At 41.6% G+C, this 10,707-nt stretch overlaps 1 pseudogene; it reads left to right on the forward strand.

The window, feature by feature from the left end:
* The first annotated feature begins 6,539 nt into the window (after nt 1–6,539).
* LOC112914534 (TOX high mobility group box family member 4 pseudogene) lies at nt 6,540–8,376 on the forward strand (annotated as a pseudogene).
* The last annotated feature ends 2,331 nt before the right edge of the window (nt 8,377–10,707 follow it).

The following is a 10,707-nucleotide window of genomic DNA, read 5'->3' on the forward strand; positions in this document are numbered from 1 at the left end:
AACTTTGAGATATCCTGCCCAAACACCATTGATTGATAGGATTGAAATTAAAACCACTGATGGTTTCGCCTTAGTCTATAAATCAGGGGTGAGGATTATAGAGCTAAGGTCATTTTCTTTATTGCTTTCTGTGGGAAGAAGAAGGTAAATAGACTTAAATGAGTCTGTGGGCCTGGGGGCCCTGCAGGGATACAAATAGAAGCAGAGGGATCTGATCTCTGGAGTCGACATGCTTGTGGCTAGCAGAATACAGCCACTCAAGGAACAAATGGGGGCCAAGTGCTTGCAAGTAGATGGGCTGCAGAATGGGGAACAAGAGCGCTGAGAAAAGATCACGCAGGGCACCTGGGTGGCTCAGTGGCTGAGCATCTGCCTTTGGCTCAGGTCATGATCCCGGGGTCCTGGGATGGTCTCTCCCAGCAGGCTCCCTGAGAGGAGCCCGCTTCTCCCTCTGCCTGTGTCTCTGTGTCTCTCATGAATAAAAAAATAAATCTAAAAAATAAATAAATAAAAGAAGATGGTGCAAAGGAAATGTGAATTATAAGGTGAAACTCTCAGCAAATATCCTGCACTCTGCTGCATCCCGCAAGCCAGGACAGCTTCCTTTTAGACTTGTCAACCCAATCGGCCGAGGGAGGTTTCTCAGCATTGAAAAAAATGGGAGAATAAAGATTCACCTGGTAAAAAAAAATTTCCTGAGAGCCAGTTGTGTGGAAGACACATATAAAGAAAGGAAATTTATGCTGCCGCCTTGTATTTCAGGCCCCAAATGCATCTCCTAAAAATATAAATGTTTAATCTAGATGTTTGGCATGAAAAATCTAAAAGAAAGATATACTGTGTCTCTCTGAGAATAAAATTAAAGATTTATTCCAACCTCGCAGGGAACAAATGCTTTATTTGCTAGTAGATGTAGTTCTTTCTCTCCTTCCACGCTTTCTTCTAGACCATTGGAATTTCCTCTAACTCTCTAATTTCTTTCTTGTTTTTCCTGTGTTTTTGCTCAGCTTAGTTTCCTTTTTCTGGCTATTTTCAGTGCCTAGTGAAACTAGACAACTATAGTCCAGTGATTTACAGACTTAAGCTTTCTTGAGTGAAGATCTAAAAACAAATGAGGGGCAACAACCTAGGGTTATCAATGTTTTGTTTTTTTAATGACTGATGCAAAAAAAAAATGAATAGATTTAAGTTGCATACAACATTCACTACATTGTACTTCTTTCTTTTATTGCTTCTTAGACTGCTGAAAGTTTATTACTGGCTGACCCCAATCTGGGGACCTGTTGTGGATATACCACTCTAATTGGAAAGAATTAGTCTTAAGAATCTAAAACTTCAGGATATGAAAAGAATTCTCTCTTTTGGTTCTAGGATTGCAAAAAAAATGTCCATTAAAAAACTTTTAAAAGTTGTGTTTATTTTTTTTGTTAAAAAATGTAATTTTCAATGGCTTCTTCATGAAGCCATTTTTTTTAAAAAAAAGATTTATTTATTTCAGAGAGAGAGAGAGAGAGAGAGAGAGAGAGAGTGAGCTCATGAGCGTGAGCAGGGGGAGAGGCAGAGAGAGAGAGAGGGAGAGTGAATCCTCAAGCTGACTCCCTGCTGAGAATGGAGCCCAACTTGGGGCTCAATTCCAGGCCCCTGAGATCATGACCTGAGCCAAAATGAAGAGCTGGTCGCTTAATCTGCTGAGCCATCCAGGCCCCCAGGTGCCCCTGTGAAGCCATTTTGGAAGATGGCTTGTATTTTCATTATTTGGTCCCCATCTACTGTTTCAGTCTGTTCTTTTCACCACTTCTACCCCCCTCCCCATGTGGGTCTCTGTATGTACCCATTTGAGAACCAGTCCTACTGGGTTGTCAGATTTCTTTATGCTTTAACATATAATATTCTCTCTGACTTTGGTTTAAAACCCCATTCAGAAGCCAAGTTCTAGGGGAAGCCTTTCTAGGAGCCTCCACGTAGAGCTAGTAGCTTCTCCCTCTGTGCTTTCAAGAATATATACTATATATACATGTCCCTTCAAATACCCCCTATAATATGGTATGGCAATGTTTTATTTATAAGTTCTCTCCTAGGAGAGCTCCTTGAAGATGGAAACTATATCCTTTTAGATTTGTGTTATACAAATAGTGCACATTGCTGTAAAGTTAAAATATATTAGGCGAAAGCAATCTATGTTTTGAAATTATAATCCTTCTTTTAATTGTAATCTTTTTAAAAAATATTTTATTTATTTATTCATGAGAGACACAGAGAGAGAGGCAGAGACAGAGGCAGAGACAGAAGCAGGTTCCCCATGCAAAGCTTGATGCAGGACTCAATCCTGGGACCCTGGGATCATGACCTGAGCTAAAGGTAGATGCTCAACCGCTGAGCTACCTAGGTGCCCCTAATTGTAATCTTTCTTAGGCAAAACTGGTTTGCACTGGTTTGTGTAAGCAAAAGTAAGCAATATAGAGATTTATTTTTCCCCTGGCATGAACTCCCTGCCACCCCCATCAACCCATACAGGACAGAGTGACTACAGTCATGTTTTTGTTTATTTAAAATAACATTCTCCACTCCCATGTGTATGTATGTGTGTGTGTGTGTGTGTGTGTGTGTATATATATATATATATATATATAGAGAGAGAGAGAGAGAGGGGGGGGGGGAATGAATTGAAAAATATCTTGATGGGTCTCTTGATGGATACACACTAAAGTAAACAATACTTATAGATATGTATTTTCATTTGCTATATTTTTCCATGCCACCAAATGTGCTTTCATTTGATCATTTTCAATAGCTGCATAAACTAGATGGCTGTATCTTACTTGGATTTTTTATTCTTTGGCACAGTGTCTGGAATAAATATTTGTGGAATGAAGGACAAAACATCTCCTCAATACTTTTACCGAAGTGTGATTTGAGAATCTAATGAGCCCATCACTAACCTTACATACAGCCTCCAATGGGAAAACAGGAAGGAAAATGAAAGGGAAGTGGTGGCTAAGGAGTGACTCATTCTGTTTTTGTGTTCACTCTTATCATAAGGTAGAAAACAGTGGAAAAAAAAAAAGATGTGGTTTCACAAAACATCATCATCATTTCCTTACTAAAATGACAATGTAGCAACAGACGATTATGAAAATTGATTTGGGTGCCCAGATTGTATGCCCTTGACGCAGGATGCAACAGTTACCTTAACCAAAACATTACCTTTACTGAGGTGTTAAGAGTTCTGACATCATCTTATGAAATAAAGTAATGGAGAAAATAATAAATTAATTGGAGACATTTTTAAATATACGTATTGAGCATTATATTACTGGTAAGAGGCATGCAATTGGGAAGGACCAACCCTCTGAGTGTTTAAGATTGGTTAGTGAGATGATGGGGCAACCCTGCCCAACACCAGGGGGGCTGAGGAGATCCTCCTTTAGTTCCAAATGTCTTCTTTAAATTCTTTCAACCTTTGCTTGGGACCTTGAACTGCCTCTTCTTTCTGCTTCTCTCCTCATGCATCTGACTGCATAGTGATTTGAACAAGATGTGAAGCACCGTGGCTGCAGCTCCAAACTGTTGTTTATCATACCAGGCCTGCTGCTACCTAGATGAACCCCCCAGCCTTCAGCTTCTCCAGGCCTGGTGGATGAGCTGTTGTTCTGAATAGGGAGGGAGGGCCTTAATTTAACATTTTCCCAAAACAGCTATTAGGGAATAGGTGTGGTCACTTCACAGTATGAATTGCCTGCTCAAAAGCCACCCTCTTTTTTTCCTTTGCTAGCAAAGCTCTGACTTTGTTTAGATGTTCACTTAGATGTTCTTCCCCCTTAACTCAAGGGTAAAATCCTGGTTGCTTTGGGTAATCCCATTCCCTTTCAGAGATTAATTTAGGAATGAATACATGTTGTAGTTCAAGCCAAAGGAGAAGACAGCTGAACAACTCATGGGATGGATCTCCTCATTCTTAAAAGGAGGCCCAGGGTAGAAATAGTCTCTCTTCTTCTACTGGATGCTGTGTTACATGCAGTGATGGCAAGAGCCACAGAGGCCACCTTGTGACATGAAGGGAGATCCAATCCAACGTGGCAAAGATGGCACGATAGAAAAAAATGGAAAAAGCAAGGTTCTCTGATGAATTTGATAAACATATCCTGGAAGTATCTAACTTCTGGACTTCTTTCTCACATGACATAATAAGTTGACTGATAATTTGAAATTGAGGTTGTCTGCTTCTTGTAGTCAGAAGCATCCTTGTTGCTAAACTCTCAACATTAGGAGGCCCTAATCCTGATGTAGGACCCTTGGCAGCTCAGTCAACTTTTTATTCCAATGCCGTTATATATATAATCCTATTTTCTTTCCTTTTTCCAATCAAAAATTCCACTTAATACAAAATGTTGTAAAAAATGGTGAAAAATTAGACTTCTCCACCTGGCTTAATTCTGTGCTTTTCCAACTTTGGATACTTTCTTCATTGATTCTATCAAATCACTTTGTAGAATTCCTGGGACACACATGGCTTTTACTATTAATGAATCTTTACCAACACTATTCCATCTGTGGGAAAAACTTTTTACTGCACTTATATCTAGCGAAATTATATCCATTCTTCAAATTCAGTCCAAATCCTATTTACTTTCAACTTCCACCAGCCAAAATAACTTCCTTCTGTCTATGTATTGCACTTCGTTTGAGCCAATCTTTTCGCAATCATCCTTCTCTGCATGTATACAGTATCAGTCTCTTCAAATAAATATAAAACTTCAAGTCACAAGTGAAATTATTTTTGTTAAACGATTCAAGGAATCATGGATTTTTCATATAAGTATATCTCCTGATTGGCAGGTGCTCCATACCGTTTGTCAAGTTGGTCATGTGTGAAATGAAAGGATTGGATTAAATGATACTTTGGGTCCTTTCTGAGTCTAAGGGATAGAGTTGATGATATCTAAAGTAAAGTGAAACCATGATTCTTATATATAAAAGTTTGAGAGTTGAAAAGGAAAGAAAAGAAAACCATAAATGTGGATGATGGTGAAATACTTTCTTTTTAGATCAGTGTTTTTGAAACTATACTTTTATTTTTGGAGATCTTTACTCACGATATTTACTTTTTGATGACTATCCGGAATAGCTCCTTGCAAATGCAGAAAGTCCTGTTGTCTGGGAAGAAAGTGATAAAAATAGTCTTTCATAATATGTGACCAATAATAAATCTTTTACAGGCCTGCCAATATTTGGGGCTTCATTGTAGAGTTATCCACCCTTGTTTTAAACTTTGCACATGTTGGACTTGGAGGGGGATTTGCTTTGCTTAAGGGAAACACTCCAGCAGGCTATTTTTGAACTTGCTTTGACATTTAGATTTGGAAATACTGTTTCCAAGATACTTATCCCTGGATAAGCTTGCAGTGCAGATGTAAAAGTATATCAAGTCAAAACTTTAATCATCTGCTAACATAATCTTTCATAGGAGATTTCCCTGTTGTGGACTTTTCTTTGGGTAGATTAAGTGATGGGTACAAATTAATACAAGATGAGGGAGGAGTATGGAAGGTTCAAGGATTCAAACTTTCCCCTTAATTATTTACCTCACGTTCTCATCTCTATGGTTTATGAACATAAGAAAGACTCACACACAAAACTCCCAGAGACTCTATGTTTTGTTTTAGCTTAACGATGGATCAGATCTCTGCTTGTTTTTCCACCACTACTTCATTTAATTTTATTGGCTCACATGAGAGGTGGCAGCTAGGTACACATTAGCCACTTGCAAGGTCCCACTGAAGAGAAGAGATGGAGGCGGGATGTGGAGGACATCCTAGCCAGCAGAAAATGAAAACTGTTGCAGGAGGGTAAAAACAGCAGGAGTGGGGGCTTAATCTCTTCCTAGACCGGACATAGGATGTAGAGCCCTCACCCAGCTGCCGAGGCAGACATCCTGCTGTGTGCTTGTCTAGAAATGGGCACAGCCTGGGGAATTTGGCAGAGCCGTCTGCAGCTAAGTCCCAACAAGTGCACACTGTAGAAGTGGAAAGCATCCATAAATACTTGCTGTGTTACCCTGAGTTACGTTTCTGACTGATGGCCCTTGTTTCACAATGAAAGGTAGCCACTAATCCAACCTTTTGTTTTTAGTTTCTAGAAAACACAATGGTTCAATATTGCTGCATCTTTGCTCACGTTATTCCTTCTAACCAGCAACATCCTATTCCCCGACATAAATCCTAACTTTTCCTCTAAATTTAGGAGCACCTAAGCAGTCTTTAAAAACTTCCTTTGTCTGGGGCAACTGAGGGCTCAGTAAGTTAAGCATCCAACTCTTGATTTTGGCTCAGGTCATGATCTCAGGGTGGTGAGATGGAGCCCCTGCCAGGCTGTGCTGCTTAAGATTCTCTCTCTTCCTCTGCCCCTGCCCCACTACTTGCCTGCTCTACTCTCTCTAACCTCCCTAAAACAACAACAACAACAAACCCAACTTAATTCGAGTCCAGTGGGGCCAGTGGGAGCGATGAGGGGACTGAGATGGTGGTAGCCGTTGTGTGAAGATGGAGTTTCCTGGAGGAAATAACAATCACAGGGCCCTCGCACCCCTTCCTGTTAGGGGCTGAGACATTCCATACACCAAGCTTGGGAGGTGAGGAATTTGAAATCCCACTCATCTTGGATTCGGATCCCTCACTGGCTGTCTCAGGTGGGTTGGTCACTGTGATGACCTAGCAGACCCCTCCCCCTCTCGGGATGGCAGCTTTTCAGCCCCATGTGGGGTCCAGACATTGGACATGCCTGTGGGCATGACCCATGGCTTATGGAGCAGGTTGGGGGGGCTCCTGAGTGGGGGCTTGACCATGGACTTGGACCATTGTTTAGGAACTCAATATAGCACCAACAGTTGATGTACCAATGACAGACATGACATCTGTCTCGATGGGGCATAGCCAGTTGACCACCATTGATCAGTCAGAACGAAGTTCTCAGCTTGGTTTGAGCTTAGGGGGTGGCACCATCCTGCCACCTGTCCAGTCACCGAGGATTGTCTTTCAACCACCCCTTCACCTACTAGTTCACTTCCTGAGGATGCTGTTGAGGATTTCCAGAGGGAAGTTCCCAGCCAGAAGACAGTTGTGGTGGAAGCAGGAAAAAAGCAGAAGGCCCCAAAGAAGAGAAAAAAGAAAAATCCTAATGAACCTCAGAAGCCAGTTTCAGCATATGCTTTATTTTTCATGATACACAGGCTGCCATCAAAGGACAGAATCCCAATGCCACTTTTGGGATGTTTCAAAAATTGTGGCCTCTGTGTGGGATAGTCTTGGAAAGGAGCAAAAACAGGTGTGTAAGAGGAAAACTGAAGCTGCTAAGAAAGAGTATCTGAAGGCTCTGGCTGCATATAAAAACAATCAAGAGTGTCTTGATTCCACAGTGCAACTGTGGAACCAGTAGAATTGGATCCAGTGCCACCTCCACAGATGCCTTCTCCACCTCCTATGGCTAATGTTGACCCAGCATCTCCAGCACCAGCCACAACAGAGCCCCTGCCCTGTCCACTTCCATTATTGTTAACTCCACTTGTTTCTCCTATGTGGCAAACCAGGCATCTTCTGGGGCTGGAGATCAACCCAACATCCCCAAGTTGATTATTACCAAACAGATGTTACCCTCTTCTATTACTATATCTCAAGGAGGGATGGTTACCGTTATCCCAGCCATAGTGGTGACCTCCCAGGGAATCCAACCAGGCCAAACCAGTACAGCCACTATCCAGCCCAGTCAACAAGCCTAAATTGTCACTCACTCAGTGTTGCAGGCAGCGGGAGAGGCCCTGCTTCTATGCAACTGCCTCCACCCCGACTATAACCCCCTCCACTGAAACAGATGCTTCAGCCCCCCACTCAGCAGCAAGTGACCATTCTACAGCAGCCTCCCCGACTTCAGGCCTTGCAACAGCCTCCACCTCAGAAAGTTTGAACCAAGTTACAGCAACAGCCACCTCCTCTGCAGATCAAGATTGTAGCTCCACCCATTCTGATAATGGAGACAACCTTAGTCCCACCAGCTGTGGAAAGTAGTCCTGAGCAGCCTGTGAACAACAGCCCTGAGGCCCAGACAGTAGAGGAAACCTCTCCTGAGACGATCTGTGGGATGATCACAGATGTAGTTCCTGAGGTTGAGTCTCCTTCTCAAATGGATGTTGAATTGGTGAGTGGGTCTCCTGTGATGCTCTCACCCCAGCCTCGATGTGTGAGGTCCGGCTGTGAGAACCCTCCCGTTGTGAGTAAGGACTGGGCCAATGAGTACCAATGAATGTGTGGTAAAAGCACCAAGAATGATGTCTTCTTGGCCTGGGTGGCTTCTAGAAATTCAAGCACAGTGGTGTTTGTGAGGTAGTCCTTCCTGTTCTCCAAGCCAGTGAAGACTTATCTGCTGGGAATATGTCTAACAGCCTCTTTTTAAAACACAAGCTGGACTTCTGGTAGTGCCTGATCTCAACCCATGATGGTCTTTGTGCTTCTTCCCTTTTCTGTCTCTTTAGCAGGGGCCATAGTTTGGAGCAAGGCTGTTGAGTTTGCTGTAACCTGGAACTGCTTTTTACTTTCAAGTACAAGCAGAGAAACCAGTGATGATAGCAGAGGAAAGGTGACGGGAATATGGACAAGTAGAAAATAGGGGTGGTACTGGTGGGGGGCTGTCTGAGGAAATTCGATAGAATTGTCCTAGGACATGCCTAAACAATTATTAAAATGATGGGAAAATACTCAGCTTTGAGTCTAGGATAAGAAAAAACCAAAAACCAAACCAAACCAAACAAAAAACCCCAACAACTTCCTTTGTTTGATGGATTTCCTGATCCCAGATCTACCTCTCACTAGAAAGAATTTATCAATCTGCTTTTTGAGTTTCTCACTATATGTGGTTAATGTGTTGAGCTTCTGTAATACTTTAGTGAACTTATTTTATATCTGTCTCCTATTACTGTTTTTACCCTCTTTAGATCAGGGACTGATTCCTAATCATCTTTCTATCCCTATAATTATCACAGAGGCTATGTCATTGTAGGGATTCAATATATGCTAGCTCAGTGTGTAAATAAATGAAGAAAGAGGGGTGGGGGAGAGGTTCAGAGAATAAGTTGGTAAGAATGAAAGGATTTCAAAGCTTTACCTGGGAGATACGTGCATTGGTGGTTACCACCCTACAACTCATTCTTTGAAAGCCGTCATTCCCATCAGGGCGTGGAGTACTGCAATGATGAGCATCCCTTCCCTGTTCTGCTTAGGAATCCTGCTATTAGTATACTACCTGGGGTTATCTTCTTTTCTCCCAACTAAATTCCATGTGACCTCATAGAAGAAATGAGCAACAGCTCATCCTCTGAAAAAAAAAAAAAAAAAGGTTGCAAATTTGCATATAACTTTATTCAGTAACCTTCACCAGTGTTTACTAGATATTTATAATGTTCTGGGCACTATGCTAACCCACACAAGGGGTAAAGGATTCTGTACCTTGCCAAATCCTCACATCTTGCCTTTGAAGTTCCCAAGAAAAAAATTCCAGAAAGAAATCTACTCGTGCATTGCATTTCAATTTCCTCCTCTGTTTATTGATAGCTCAGCAGGAAATCCCTCCTTCAGTCTGGAAGGTATTTGGGTTTTTGGAAGAGTATGAACTTTGGAGGCAAGCAGATCAGTCTTTGAATCCCTCTTGACACTCGGAGCTGTATGGTAATTCACTCCATACCTATAAACATCAATTTCTTTATCAACAAAAATGATAATACCTATTATTAGTGGTTGTAGTAAGAATTAAATGAGATAATGAACATGCGAAGGTATCTAGGAAATAACAGTGCTCAGAAAATGGTAGGTCTGATCAGTATTATTATTCTTTTGTATAGTTCAAAATCGTACAAGTAATCCTCTTTACCAAACCTTGTGACAGACATGTTTATCGGTGTGTATCACTTGTACATTTAGAGCAGACTCGTTACATTCAACTCTTCTGGAGTGATAGGAATGGCTTGTCACATACTGTAAAGATACCCTGACAGAAAAGAGAACCTGAGAGAACCATTGCTAAAATACTGGGATTTTTCTCCTTGGTGTCTTGGAATCACTCCAGGCTGAGTCCTCTTATTGGGTTTTGCTGGCATTGAATGGACGGTGGTATGCCTTTGCTTCAGAGACAGCACAGACTATAGAAGTCAAAAAAGCTCAAGTTAAAAACTCATCTTTGCCACTTGCTAGCTAATCGACCTTGAGAAAGTTACTTGAACATCATGTGGTAGACAGCAAAATTCCCACCTCTTCCCCAGTGCTGTCGACGTTCGAATCCCTGTAATGGTGAATATGTTACCTAACACAGCAAAAGGGATTTTTCAATACAGGTATAATTAAATTAAAAACTTGGAGATGAAGAGAAGATTCTGGATCATCCAGGAGGGCTCACAAGTATCTTTATAAGAGGATACACACGAAGAATTGGGGTCAGAAAAAGGACATGTGTCAATAGAATTGGGCTTTGGAATGATGAGCTTTGGAGATGGAGAAATGGGCCACAAGCCAAGGAATACAAGCAGCTCTCGAGGCTGGAAAAGGCGAGGCAATGCATTTTCCCTTGAAGCCTCCCTCCAGAAGGAACACAACCCTGCCAACAAACATCGTTGTTTGAAGCTACTAAGTTTGTGATAATTAGTTACAGCAGTAGTAGAAAACCAATACA

The sequence above is a fragment of the Vulpes vulpes genome, chromosome 5 (genome assembly GCF_048418805.1).
Source record: "Vulpes vulpes isolate BD-2025 chromosome 5, VulVul3, whole genome shotgun sequence".
NCBI classification, from domain to species: Eukaryota; Metazoa; Chordata; class Mammalia; order Carnivora; family Canidae; genus Vulpes; species Vulpes vulpes.